Below are 15,798 nucleotides of genomic sequence, written 5' to 3' on the forward strand. Positions count from 1 at the left end.
GGCAGAGATTCCACTGCTCTCATCATGCACAGAAAACAGCTGATATTTTGAGGTTCTGAGGTTACAACATGTGGCTCTTCTAAAGAGCAGACTGCAACCTTGAGGGGCTTGTTTTGTTTTCCAACTGAAATCTGACAAGCATTACATGTGAACATGTGGAAGTCATATTGTTCATTGTGCATTACATATAATTGCTTGAACTTTTACAGTGTGTAGTCATTAAACAATATTCCACAATAACGGAGCACTTAAGAGAACCCTCATCCACATGTGACCCAGTAAAGAGGAGTAAGGATCTAATTCTGCAAGTACTTTGTCCTTCAGCAGAGATGCACAAATGCCCTCTTTAAATCAGGGTGATGCTTGCAGTGGATAGGAAGCAGGCCACCCCGTGATCTACGGACACATAAACACATACAAGGATAAATTATTTCTGGCACAGATTTTACTTCACTGAAGATTCTCTGAGCAGCAGGGAGACATCTGACATGGAAAACAGTAGGCCCCAGCCAATTAGGCTGTGACAGATAAGAACCTTTCCTTAATTTGTATTGTAGGGTTTCTATGTGGTCTGTTCCTTTGATGATTTCATGTTCCCCTCTGACTTCAATGAAACACAATTTTTATCAACTGGGATTCTTGCGTTCTTTCCAGGTGCAACAAAGGAATAGCCTGTTTGGAAGGAAGGAAAGATGATATGTGTGTCTTATTTCTGTCTTATGGGAAGCAATGCTTTTGTAGTTCTGTTCCTCAAAAAAAAAACCCCAATCTGTGAACAAGGAAAGTAACTATTTTATTATCCATACAAGTGTACCCTTTCAAAGCATCACAGGGGATTCAACCATTAATATCTAACAGCAGCAAGACTCAAGTATGCTGCTTTGGAAATCTGCCTTGCTATAGTTGTGCAGAAAAAGTTCATATTAAAATAGTCAAGAAAAGTTTCGAAAAATCTCCCTCATCGTGAATATCTTGTGTTGCTTTTTATATCTGTGCATTCCTACCTTCCCAAAGTTAAGAAAAGTAAAATTATTCTAAGCCAACATCTCCAACTTGCATAGAGAACTGTCAGGAGTGCTAGGTTGTTGAGATGGCAATGTTTTAGTTCCTGTTCCAGCTAAAGGAACTTGTAAAATTTAATGATGCATTATTCCACTGCATCAGCAAAACCAACACCTCACACTTCTCTCAGTAATGATTTCACAACATGAACCTTAATTTTCATATACACCCCTAAAAAAATTCCTATTCCCTTCAGTCTTGTGGCTCTGCATTAAAAGGCTAGAAAGGCTTCATTCTACTGATGGGAGTGGAATATTCGGGGTAGCAGATGGAACAGCTCCTCAAACAACTTGGTTCATGGTAAAGGCAATAATTCAACAAAGGCTATAGAAAATATTAAAACAAATGTTATAGGAAACAAGAACTACCTTCTCATATACTTCTACCTTAAATTAAAAATTGAAAGGCCTGGCAAGAAACACAGAAAAAATTTACAGTTCTTTTAAGTATAGGGTAGAAATCACTTTCTGAGGCCTTACAGGAGGGATTTTTATTTTCTTCTTCTTGTTAACTTGATTTATTTTTTAATATTATATAATATATATTATATATATATATAATATATATTATATTTTAATTATATATTATATAATTATATATAGTTATATATTATATATTATATATTTAATTTATATTTATTTTAATATATATATTTTAATATACTTTTTATATTTATTTTTATATACTTTATATACTCAGAAGCTGCACTCAAATTTCACACAAAAATTACTTCCAAAAAAAGAGGTTCATACTTCTGGATAGAAAACAAGAAAAACTCAGATCCAAATTTCTCCTTTACTTCTGTGACCTAGGGCAACTACTGCTGCCTTTTCAAGTCTGCATGCTTCTCCTGTCCCTGGTGATTGTTATTAATGCAGGTTAGGGAAAGTGGTGATAAAGATCAATTCCCAACCCAGAAAAGAAACATTAACTGCTTCTTTCATGTCTTCCATAGTGAGTGAGCAGCTACAATTTCAAATGACCCCCAGATGTTTACTACTCCTGGTGCTCAAAAGCCGTGTAGGTTTTCTCCAGAGCCATGTTTGGTACTTCTGGTTATCCTGCAGACTTCAACCCCTTGTCCTCAGAAGAAAATGCAAAAGTCAAATAGAAAGCTTGTGTAGTGTAGAAGTCCCCAAGGAAAAATAAACCAAGGATGGTCTCTTACTATTGGCCAGCTTAAGCTGTGCCTCTGCACACTAATGCAAGGAATTCCTACAGAAATGGGTATGGGAACACTACAAGCTTGTCACTTAATTACAGAGAGATTTCATGATTCCAGTGAAAGTAAGATGGCTGTGATTTCTCACAAAAACTATGCTGTTTTTCTGGTTCTTTACAGCAGTGTTTTCCTATTTCTTCTGACTCAGAGCTTGGACACTGGATAGTCCACCTACATTTGTAAACATGATAGCTAACAAAAAATGAAAAAAAAATATTTCCTCCTTAGATAATACAGGATTAAGAATAATAAGAACAATTTTCATTCTACTTTTCTTTCCTTTCCACTTTGTCGTAATTAATCTGTGATGATGTGAAGACTTACCTTTACCAAAGCTTAGTCCCACTGTAAGCAATTAATAGTGATAAAAACAGTGCTTCCCAAGAGCTTGAAACAGTTTTTTATCTGAAGAGCCCAACAATTTTGCCATTATTATAACCAGGTAAGTAAAGACAGAAGAAGAACATGCCATACAGGACATTCAAGTACTTCACCTTATTGAATGTGAACTTTTGCCCCATTCCTCTCTCCTCTCATCTTCTGAGGAACATTGGCCAAAAGATTTAGTGCTGCATAAGAGAAGAGATGGAGAAAAAATACTCCAAACCATGGTAGGATTCAAACCCAATTTCTTACAGCTGTTATAGCGTGTATGACTTAGAGAATGAAAAACAAAATGAAATGAAATAATAAAAAACAAAAGCCCCTGATCCTCATTTCAGGACAAAGATTCTGATTGAGCACTCAGGTAACTGAGCTGGGCTCCTCTTTTTAATGAATGAAAAGATGCCAATATGACCTAATTGGATTAGTCCACATGGAAATTAAACATTTACATGTATTGTTACATTTCTTCTTTCATGCCAAATAAGCAGGCCTCAAATTAACTTCTCAGCTCACATGTAATGGTCAGAATTAATCAAGTTGTTCAGTCTCTGCAGGATCAGAATCAAAATACTCTCTGAAAGATATTTTGAACAGAGGATGGAAATATTTGACCCTATTTCCTTTGCTGATAAATGAGAAGGTGGTAGGATGGCCTTGTACACAAAAATGTGTTCCCAGTGGTAACAGTAACTTTTGGGAAAGATCATGTTATAGCACAGCACAGTTCTCTCAGTCAGTGCCCTGGTTCAACATGAAGTTAATCTATATTCTACTGCAAAAATATTAAACATCTATTTCTGAACAGAACAGCACCTAGTTAACATGTGAGACATTTTCATCTGCTAGCATATAAATGCTGATGAGTGTTGAGTTAATAGTTTGTTAATTCCTGGGTACTATTAGCCATAGATTTGTTCAAATTGAACTGAAAATTCACTTATTCAATAACTCCCAACTACATGCAATCTTACTTTTATCAAAGTCATGTTACTTACTGATCAGTTTCACCCAGCTTATCAAAAATAGGTGGAAAGGCTCTGAAATGCAAACACCATAACCAGAGGTCTTCCAATGTAAAGAGGCCAATCTTCCTGCTGGGAAAGCTGAAAAAGACAATAAGGTGCATCATGAATCTCTATTTACCAGGGAAGGCATATCTATAAGCCTTAAGAAGTAAATACAAATTGAAATCTCTCTTCCATAGCCCTGAAATGCAAAAGAGGCATTAGAACTATGCTGACAATTTGGTATTGTGGTTTGCTGAGAGAAAATGGTAGAACAGCTTGAAAACAACTTAATTTCCACACTATTTATCTCACTTGCAATAAACTTTATTTCAAATTTTCTTTCCCCATTACCAAGTCTTTCACCTTTTTTTTTTTAGCACTTAAAGAAATCTTTAATTTACAAATTAAATCTTTTCTTTCCCTTTTTTTTTTTTTTTTTTTTTTTTTTGCAATCCAGCAATTTTTTCTGTCCCATTTCACCTTGGGGGAAGTCCATTTTCATAATTGGCTATATGGTTATAGAGGAGAAACATGAAAACACATGGGAAAAATACACATAATAATTTAGAAAGTATTTTTTTAACTTTAAAAATTGCAGAACTATCTTCATATGAAAATCAATTTCTTTGAGAGGGATCCTGCTTCCAAGAGAAATTCTATTGTTAATTAATAACATTTTGTTCCAAAATACCAATCAATTATAATTAAACATGGTTACTTGTTTACTTGGTTACTTGTAACATCAAGGATTTCCCAAGTCCTCCTGGGGTAAGTTGTCTTAAAAGCAAGATGGGCTTCAGAGTTTAGAGAGCTCTTGTATAGCCACCCAGTGAGGACATCCAGGGAAGCACAACAGAAACAAGCTTCCAGCTGTACATCTCCTCAGGATTATCTGGCCAGTAAAAGTCGAAGGCAGGAATGCACAGTCCCCTTCCGCCCTGAGAGCATTACACATTGCGGTTCTTTCTAGGGATTAAGATACAAGGTCTTCATTCACTCTTCAAAAGTAGATAAAAGCACACCTTAACTGGCCATTACAAGAATGAGACTTAACTGCATGCACAGAATCAAAAGAGGACTTATAGACTTCCCAGAAAAGGACCAGCTGCCAAAACAGCATCCTTCTGTTTGCCCATCACCAGGACAGGTGGTTACAACTCTAAGATACCATCCTGTGGAGACTGTGGGGCTTTTTAAATATTCTTTCATGTCCAAGATTATTCATGTATCATTCTTAGGTGTTATTTTTGTACAGATTAGCTTATGTTTTCCATCTGGATTCTCAATGAGATTGCAACAGCAGTGTGACCTCAACCTTTTCTTTTTCCCTTCATTTTTGAATTTTTTATTACTTAGATTTTAAGATAGGAAATAATAGCAAGCTTATTGGGCTTGAAGACAATCCCTAGTGGTGCAAACTTTAGCTGGGGTATAGCTGTTAATAAGTCTGTGGTCTAATTCCCCTAAAGTCAGGCAGAGAGCCCACTTATCAAAGCAAAATAATCGTTAGGGTAAATATCCTGGGATCTGTAAAATCCATGGTTTCTAAAATTAATCTCCTTCACTCCACAAAAGAAGGCTATGAGGATTATGCATCTGGGAAGTTGCAAAGAACACTCTACTATAGGCAGCTCTACAGACCAAACTCTTTCCTCTTGCAGATTACAAAAGCAGTGAGTTTCACGTACAGCATCTGCTGGGGAACTGGGGAGCACTTCTTGGGGACACTTCATGCAGTAGGATATCATTTAGTAACAGCTTTTAGCAGTAAAATGACACCTTGTACCTTTCAAACACTGGGCTTTGCTGGCATAGTCTGACTACTTCCACTTGAGCACACACAGTGGCAGAGGAACTGAGCCCACAAATCATTCCACTGTGTGACCCAACTACACAACTGCCCCTAAAATACAAACAAGGGACTTGTCTCACTGTCCTGAGACAAACTGAAAGCAGCTCAAAGAGATGGACAAAAGTACAGGTGTAGTATACTCTCTTTCCACCTTTCCCACATTTCCTATTCTTGAGCATCCATTGAAGTCTTAAGGATGAACAACACAGTGTAAGAGTGAAGAATTACAAAGCCAATTCCCTGCATTTCAGCATGCTCTCTTACAAGGTAATAATATTAATTTCTTAAAATGTTGTTGACCTCTGAAGCTGGCCAGGAATGAAGACACGAAGCCCTGGCTGGTGAAAGGCTGCAGATAAAGCGAGTGTGACCAAGAGATACCAGGACACAACCTGTGCCCTGTGCAAGTGCAGTCAGCCAGGACAGCAACACAAGCAAACAGAAAATGTGGTGCAGATGGGCAAGACAATTGCAAAATAAAATAAATAGGCTTTTACAGGAAGCAGAAAAGCATAATGCTTAGCTTGTCTTTACACAATTCAAGCTACATTTGCCAGTAAACATGCTTTCAACTAATAAAGATCTCCACTGACCACATTTTATAAGAAATTGGAGAATGATCAGTTTTTTTATGATAGAAATGAGTACATTAAGTGCTTTGCATGAGCTCATACAATCTACTGTAACTCTCTTGGTTTACAGAACACTTTGAAACAGAAACTGAGCATTTCAGCAGAAGTTAACCCAGCTCAAGAGTCCTTGAAATCAGCTTTTATTCATCACCCATAGATTATCTACTCTCCTGACTACTCCTCCTTTTCTGCAATATTATTATTATTCATGATTTGGCAGCAGCCAAGAAATTCCTCTGGGTTTCAGTGATGAAGTGCCTCATTTCAACTAATTGTTTCATTTACTTTAAAAGAACAAAGAAATATGTCAAACCACATTTACTCTTTTGAGGCCACTTTTGGATATCTGTTCCCAGGTGTTAAGATTTTTGGAACTGAACATTGTAGACTGAACTTCCAAAAATATTTTAAGTCAGAGTAGCACATGGGAGACAAGGTGAAATGAGCATCAAAGCTGTTGCATTTGTGCTGCTGCACATTTCACCTGGATGTCACTAATTTTCCCAGATTGCCTTGGCAGATCTCAGATATGACATGGGTTTTACATCATGGGTTGTAAGAATGTGGTTCAGGTTAAGCATACTCTGTTTGGTCCCCCAAAAAATCAAAAATCATTATTTCAATGTGCACTTTTCCTTGTCCTGGACTGGTATCCGTTTACACACTGCTCTCCAGTCTCCCATCTCTGTGCCTGTGTGGCTAACAAATTAAAGCTTTAGTACCCAGAGAATGTAATGTACCTTTTTTATTGTAAATTTTTATGGCATTATTTCCTTACTATATCAGTACTCAAGAAGAATGTTATGCACCATTTGAATTCAACTATTTGAATCTTTCTGGAGACTATACAGTTGTTAAGGGAATACAAAATAGACCTCTGTCATTCTTTAAGCTGAGCTTCTTGTCTCACTGACAAGCCACCTGTGATGCTAATTCTGTGATATATTATAAGCTTTTGTGCAAGAATGAAAGGAATTTGTTAGGTGCTACAGATTATTAACCACAAGACAAGTAGAAAAAATAAATTTTCACCCCTTTAGTATTTACCAAATTTAAGACTAATTTGCTGTCTGTCAAACCGATATTTAAAACCAGAGGACACTTGAATTTTAAATGGCATTACTCTGAGAATTAGCCTGTTACAATAAAGAATAGATGAGTTCATTTGATATTTTTTTTTCTGCAGACCACAAAATAAATAGTATTTTGTGTCATGTCCTTTCTTTACTTTGAAGCCAAACAGATTATATTTTTTTTCCTTAATACTTGAAGAAAGCTGAGGAAAAGCTCTCATACTGTCAGTTGCATTTTCTCTTGGGAATTCACAGTGAAAATGTCTTTCACAAACCACTTGGGCTGTAAAAAAGACTTGAGCTCCAGCTCATAGTGTAAGAAGCAAAGAGGATTTTGACACTCATAAGATAACTGGAATGGAGCTGTTCAGGCTCTCTCCAGTGCCCAAAGGAAGATGTGAAATAATGGCCAAGAGCAGGTGAGGCAAATTCCTATCTTGCATGGGTCAAGAAACAACAACAAAAAGCTGATATTGATGATGGCAGGGACCAAAAAGAAACTCAAGTACTTCATTACAAAATGATCACTCCAGCAGCAGCCTAGCACTCTCCCTGATTCTAGGCCTGCTGGCCAGTCTAAAGATTTCTCCACAGGGCAGAAAAAAGAGTACTGAGCACATAAATCATAATTTACCCCGAGAGTATGCCCCATAAAGTCTATTTATTGCAAAGGGAGCTCTGTGAAGGCAGATCCTATAACACCATGTTTTCAAAAGGTATTTACCAAAAGCCTGTGGCTGAAGTCCAAGAGTGCAGTTCAAGACCACATGCACAGGCATCTGACAGACACTGCATTTCCCCATGCCAAGCAATCCATCCAGAGGAGCAAGCACTTGCTCCAAAAGAGCAAGATCTTTGCAGTCTAGTAGCCTCTCCCACATCCCTCCATCTATACACCCTTCTCCTATTTCACATTGCTAGAGACAAAGAAATACTCCACTTTTCACTGTATCTTCTCTAGGTCCATGATCTCCTCCAGTTTCCTATCATTAGGTTTACTCAAGGCAGCTCCCCACATCAACCACCATTTTCTGACAGAGGAGAACCAAGAGCCTGAGGCTCCAGTAAAACATGCTTGTCCTATCTCAAAACCTTGCTGAAAACAGGTTTCTGCTTTTATTTATTATTCACATTACTCAAAGAGTTTCAAGCAAGTAATCTTCAGTACTCTGGTACATGACACCTTTTGTACAACTTTTGTCCCGAGTCAACAAGTTTCGTTTTTTTTACCAATTTTAGACTCTCTTTACACCTCTTTGGTTTTTGTCTTTCTGGGCAAATTAATAGATCCCCTTCACTAGAGTTTGTCAATGTTTTTGTTTTCCTTCTTCTGTGTCTTTTGTACAGCCTATCTCTTCAAGTGGTGTCCCTTGACTTGATTTCACACTGTAGCTTCCTTCACATAGCATTTGCAATGCTTTGATCATTCTCTGCCCTGCCCTCATCGTTTTGCTCCTCCACTGGGAAACATATATTAACACCAGAAACTTTCCACTCTAGGTAAAGAGGCAACTTCCTCCTTGGAGACAGACACTGCCTGTCATGTTCAGTTTTACATTTTGCCCTGTTATTGACATTGACAATGAATGTTGGCTACTTGTGGAAACTGGGGACACAATTCTCACCATAAAACATTTACCGGAGTAAACTCAACCCCACAAACAAATTGATGCATACAAAGGGAACAGCATAAAAGCTATCAGCAAGGCACAGGTTTATTTTATGCAGATGTACAGTTTGCATATTATGGGACTCAACAGCACTCAAGTTTCCAATAACTTCTCTTTTTTGCTTGACCAATTTTGTTCATTACTTAAAAATCCCTACAGAATTTTGAGCTGTTATTACAAACATATACATTACAGAAGGAACACGGCCTGATATGCATAGCTGTTTAATAAGGTTTTCATCAGCTGCTTTTACTGACATTTTTCATTTCTCTTAAGCCTTGCTTTTAATGTTTCAGTCTTCAATTAATACCATGAAACAAAAGGAGTGCAATATTACACAGAATGTGTTCATGGCTGAATATCAAAAGAATCACACAATGCACATGAAGCATGAAGCCTCTGTAGGCAATTTCTGTTCCTGTTTGCATATGCAATCTAGACTGGAAACGCTTTCCTCTTTTCGTATATCAGATCAACACCATTAAGAAAAAAAACCTCAAAGAATTGAAAATAATACTGAGTTATAAGTCTAACATTCAAAAATAAGCATGGCTGTTTGCATCAAGAATTTGGCGACATTTTCCAAGAAGTGCACTTGTGAAAAAATCCACCCCAAGCTGATGCTCAAAAATCACCCATCTCAAAGAACATGAGCCAAAACAAAGTGCCCCTTTATCACTGAGGAGTGATTGTAAAATTCTAAACTTTAATTATTTGAGCTAATAAGGTTGGCAAAAAGAGAAAGCAGTTGTCTATCTTACCAAGATGTCAATAAAGTGAGGGTCTGATGGCTAACTAAGGTCCACGAGGTCCCGAGGCAAGTTTCTTCTGGCTCAAGGGCACAGCTCTGGCTCATATCAAAAAAGCACATTTTAGGTGGGGCTACATTTACAAAAGAGGGGTCTGTACTCAAAATCAAATTGTTTGTTATGATTTAACCATTAAAAAAAAAAAAAGAAAGAAAAAAACCCTGCTAATTTTCTCAACTCACAGGTCAATACTAGTGGTGTCTCTACAGCCCTGTCAGCCAAGCTTTTCCAGCAGAAAAGAGGTTGAAAGAAGATCTAGTACATTTTTCTAGACATTTTTCTACTTTAGTGGGGTTTAACTCTTCAACATGAGATGCTTCATGATATGAAGGGGAGAAAAAGAGTGAAGCTTCGCAGCCTGTGGTCAAAGGAGGTGAAGAGAAAGTTTTCCTAAAGATGCAGTCCTGCTGCAATTACACTTGTGTTCACTTCAGTGTATTTCTATTGATGGCCATTCTTACTACCCCTCTCTTTTCCTCAGCTCACAGCTTAGCTCTGCTGCATGGGGTTGGCTTTGTCCTAGCTACGCTCTACCTCCAGCAGCTGTGATGGATGAAGGACCCAGACACACAACCCCTTTTCCTGCATTTGTGATATGCCGCAATATTCTGGGCAAATTCGGTTTCTTTTTTGGATCCCCATAAGTATCAGCAGGCACCATGAAACCTGAGCTGCACCCAGCACTGGCAGAAGAGGGTTATGCTGAAGTGTTCTGGACAGCTTTACAGATTGAAAATGCCAGTCTCAGCATGCCTCAGAAGAATCTCAGAAGTTGACTGTTGATACAATAAATCTGAAGATATATCCAACAACAGCAAAGAACAAACAAACAAACAAACAAAAAACACACACACACAAAAAAAACAACAACAAAAAAAAAAAGAAAACAAAACAAAACAAAAAAAAACCACAAAAGGCAAAAAAAAAAAAAAAAGGCAAAAAAAAATGCTGTGAAGGGCAGGAAGGAATCTGGGAGAAAAAGACCAGATAGGCTAAAAAGTTTGGAGTTGGTGTTCAGTTTTAGAAATACTGCCTAATAGTTTTGCCAAGACCTCTGCATTCATAGGTCATGCAGAATGCTCCAGAGACTCTGTCAACTAAAACAATTCCCAAATGCCCTGATACCTCCAGCCTGGCAAGTAACCCTGCTGCCTACAGATATTCCTTTTAATATCTGGGGAGTGATGATGATGCTGTCCATACAAATACGTACTGGACTTTGTAAGTCACATCCAATAGCAGGTCATTGCTTTGGGGCCCCATACCAGTGTGTAATCAGAAGTAAGTGCAGCTGGTAAAACACCCATCATTCAACAATTCAACTAGATTGTCACAAAGTGATGATTAAAACAAGGCCCAGATTCCTGCTTTATTGGTCACTTACTCAGGAAAGGAACAATTCTGAGCCTCTTTAGCCTTTGTTAATATAGGTATTAACAGTCAGATTCCAGAATTTATCTGCCTATAATGGAGTTAGTGTAGTTTCTAGGAGTATTCAGTGATATTATTTGATGTCACTTAGTTCATTTATCAGAAGGAGCAGTATTTTTGTTATTAAATTTTAATTTGCTATAGCAGCCATGTAAGACTGCCAACTGCCAGGTTTTGTATATGTGCTAAAACAATTCTTCTACAGTAAGGTCTAAGTCTCATTAAAATTAAATTAATATTTTGAGCATGTTTTGAGTCACCTCTGATTATTTTAAGCTTTCATTTGTATCTCCAGACCAAAAAAACCCCTTAACCTAAAAATAGTCAAGAAATACATAATAATTGCTTTTTTAAAACCTGCAATTTACAGTGACATTTAACCAATTTTCCAGAACTGCAATTTGACAAGTATGTAATTACATCTGACCAGTAATAACCACAGACACAAATAAAATAAGGCAAACTGAGGCTGATCTTTCTTAATTGAACTTGACAATCAATTATCCATTGTCTGTGTATTATTTACAATCAAGAAACAATTTATAATAATCATCTATGATTACATCCTATTTTTCTAAATGAAAATTGTATCATAGGTGGTTCAGTTTCTTAGTTGTTTAGTCTAAAGGGACTGCTCACTTCTCATCACCTTCACTCCTGCCAGGAAGCACAATCCATAGGCCAGGTGGGAAACCTGGAAGACCTGAGATGGCTTCAGCCTCCTGTACTTCAGACCATGGCCCCCACGTCTTGTGATGAGAATGACAACACTAAGCGTTCCTCTTTAGCTCAAGTAGAAACAATAGATGTGCTTTATGCCTGAAAACAGCTAAATATATACAAATATATAGCTAAATATATACAAAGTGCTACTTACAAATACATGAGAACAGTTATTAAGGCAACCTATGATGGAACACTTACTTATCTCCAAGAAGAGTTTCCACTTCTAATGGAGAAGTATAACTCACCTCCCTAATTTGTTTTCCCCACAGACCTTTTTCTTTCATCCTCAGATTTATTTTAGCAATTAATGAAGTAATTATAAGTCTTTCTATTGATTTCAGTAGCCCCCACTAGAAGACTCCAGTCCTGGCTCTGGGAGCTGCTTTCAGCTCTCTTGGCTAAAAGGAATTTGTTAGCTGTGCAACATTACACATTAATTTATACCACCAGGTCTGACCGTCTGCCTGGGAGGCAGAAAGGCTGTAATTTAATATTTGAAGGTATATTATGTTCATTAAGTGATATGTGTACATTACCTGACTGTAGATGTTAACAGAAATTAATTTTCATGTAACAGAGTGCAGTATAAACTAATGAGAAATAAAGGAATGCTGGTAACCACACAGTAACAAAATATTCTCACATCCACATGTGCCCCATGAGAATTGTTACCTCATGCCCTGCCTGATAGAGGTCTACCAACAGTGGGTTTTGTTGTCTGAGGTGACTCACCTGGAATTAGTTAATGCTTCCAAGTGAAGCCAAGGAACATTTTAAAGAGCCAGTGATACAGTAAAACCTTACACTAGATTTACAGTATTGGCATCACATTTAACTTTAGTATCTGCGACGTTTTTCCACATTAGGTATGAAAAATGACTGAGAGGTTACAATTGTACTCTAGGACATGGCTATACTGCAACTAAAACCTCCTTTTCCTCCTCTAACCCCAAAGCTAAAATTACTTTGTCTTCTGTACTGATCCACCAATACCTCAGGATAAACATGTATATTTAAAATTATATTCTGTAATATGCAAATTGGCGCACCACATTAAAAAAACTACTGAAATGACACAAAAGTAAATTAAAGAACAAGAGATTCTTATAAAGCAGACTGCCATTCCTAATAGATATCAAACACCTGACTTTTTCATGTTTATTCCTTCTTTAGTGTATGCTCTTTAGGACAGATGATTTCTTATGGCAGCAAGTTCTGTAAAAATTTGCATGCCATAAATTTAGGCAAAAAGCAGTGGAAAAGATGCCTGGGTCTAAAACCAATTGAATCACAAAGGAATATTTAGATTCAAGATTCTTTGGATAAGTACAGGAGTGCAAACCACGTTTTGTAAATAAACATTTTAGAAAAATAATGTAATGAAAAAGAAAATAGGAATATCCTGTGATTCTTTTCCTTCCTTATATTATTCACCTGCCAAATTATATATCTATATAGACAGATATATCTAGAACCTTTTCTTTCATATTGAAACATCACAGCTTTCTTAGTATCCTTCATACTCTTCCCTCTTTTGCTATTGCCTCCAATGACCTATTTCTGTCCATTTCTAAGAGACCAACTAATCCAACTGCACCCCCTGCTAACACCAGATCTTTACAAATGCATTATAGTGACTCTGAAATTCCTGATTCCTCTCACCTTTGACTGAGATCCAGGGTTTCCAATGGCAAGTCCACGTTCTCCCATCAGAAGAACAGACTGCTCCTTGGATGTACTTAGGCTTTGTGCATCAAAAGCAAATATCTGGCAGTGCCTTGGAAATTGTACTCCACCTTATCAATGTGAAATGGATTTTTCTACAATGTCAGCAGTAACCCACATTTTTAACAGCTTTGTGCTCCACTGGCCCTCAAGAAGAAAATGTCCAGGTTTTAGCAATAAGCACAATTAAGGTATATTCCCTAATTATAATTTCCATAATACCTGAAGTAATACACCTTAGTGTAGGCTTAAAAGCATGTGCCATAGAAAGCATTTAACTTCCACCCACACTTGTGTGTGTATCATCCACATGACTGAATGCATGGAACAGAAAAGCACCAATGAAAAACTACCAAACAAATAACCACCTACATGTATAATCATTTACTTTATAATAACTTTATGCAAACCTAAGCACAGCCAATCTTACATAAGCCTTCAAACCCCTGCATGTGGGATCTGAGGATTCTCTGACCCTCATAAACAATTTTATCAAGCAGTGAGAATTTTCAGAACTTCTTATCCTCAAAATAAAGCTACCAAATCAAAACAGAAGCAAAAGTCAGTAAAACACTAAGACTAGAGTCTAAATATTACAGAATTATTTCCCTGGCTATTTTTCCTGGAATTTCCAGGAAATTTCCTGAAAATTTCCTGGAAATTTTTCCCTGGCTATTTTTTAAAAATTATTATTATTTGAAGAGATTTCACCTGGTGTAAAGTAGAATTTATTCTTTTCAGTCTGGAGCAGAACAAGACATTACCTACTCAACAACAACAATGAAGAAGCCTCTCCAATGTCAGGGTTTATCTGCTGGTTATCATGGAGGGCTGTGATGCTGATGGAATGTAGCAGAGATCCTGCCACTTTGACCATGCCGCTTTTCCAAACCTTGTCCCAAATGGAAACAAAAACCAGCTATGACATCAGAAATCTGATTAATTGAGAGTGGCATTCTGAGCCTGCTGCTGGTGACCTAATGACTGGGAATTGCCCTGGAGGTATAAAGTCTCGTGTCCTTCCCAGGGTGGCAGTCACAGATATAACAAACCTGTCCAGTTAAATTATATTAGCCAACCACTGTTTACAAATGTGGGCATCACATAGGGCCGGCCCATTGTTTGGCACAGACAAGCACACTCAGCCTGGCATGTGAAGCTGCTGACAGATTTCCAGCCCCTGGTGCAGCTGGTAGCAGCTTGAGAGCGCTAATTACCGTAGACATTAATGATGAGGTAACCTGTCTCCCTTCAGCTAATAAACACATGGAATATGTTTCCTATTAATTTTTTTTCCCAGTTAACAAATTGTTTCTTAGATAACAAATTGCGGTTTTAATGATGGAAAGCAACAAAACCAAATTAACTGTTCTTTGGAAAAATTTGTTTTCTGCTAATTGCTCTAAACAATCAATAAGAGAATTAAAACTGGCATCCCCCACTGCGAACAGAAGCAGAGGAGTCAATTATCTTCCTTCAGTACGATGCACTCAGATGGAAAGAGTCATTACAACAGAGTGTAAAAGTCAAACTATAAAGTGTGCAGCTTCAGGAACAAAGCAGGCTCAGATAGAAAGTCTAACAGAGAGCTTTTACATACCTGTGAATTGTTCATGTATCACTGCAGCTTCCAGTTTTCCTTTAGATGCTTCCATGAAAGGATAAAAAACAAGGTAAGAGGGCATCCTTGGATCTTGGGAGCCCAGGAAGGCTGTAGGTCTTCAGAAGTCATGACCAAGAAACATCTCAGCTACAGAATAAAAGGAGCAGATAATCAGCTCTGTTTTCTGTCTTACTATAAAAATCATAATTGCAGAAAAGCCAAGAGCTCCATGGGGCTAGTGAAATATTCTACAGGTGGCAGTGTTAGGTGTACAAGTGGACTCAGTGACATTAGGGGTCTTTTCCAATCTAAATGATTCTATGATCATCCATATAAGAAAAAAAAAAATCAAGCACATAAGACTGACCTATTCTGCTGGAATGAGTTCTTACTGCTGTTTTATTTCATTTTCCTCAAAAGCACGGAGTTTTAGATGTGCTTGTATTTTTTTGACATTTATCATACATTACTTGGTAGTTCTAGTGCATTCAATTAGAAAGTAACATTTTAACACACTTTGGACATAACTCACTTCATGTGCTGGAAGACTCAAGTCCCCAGTATTTTGCATTAATTCCTTGTACCCTACAGTGAATAAA

At 37.4% G+C, this 15,798-nt stretch overlaps 1 long non-coding RNA gene across 1 annotated transcript; it reads right to left on the reverse strand.

Annotated features, from left to right (window-relative positions):
- Positions 1-480: 480 nt before the first annotated feature.
- LOC128806447 (uncharacterized) lies at positions 481-15,299 on the reverse strand. The gene is made up of 4 exons (XR_008436822.1): positions 15,197-15,299; positions 3,667-3,774; positions 2,779-2,853; positions 481-672 (listed from the first exon to the last, which is right to left on the reverse strand). It is a non-coding gene; the product is annotated as an uncharacterized LOC128806447 (long non-coding RNA).
- Positions 15,300-15,798: the final 499 nt, after the last annotated feature.

Source organism: Vidua macroura, chromosome 4 (genome assembly GCF_024509145.1).
Source record: "Vidua macroura isolate BioBank_ID:100142 chromosome 4, ASM2450914v1, whole genome shotgun sequence".
Classification (NCBI taxonomy): domain Eukaryota; kingdom Metazoa; phylum Chordata; class Aves; order Passeriformes; family Viduidae; genus Vidua; species Vidua macroura.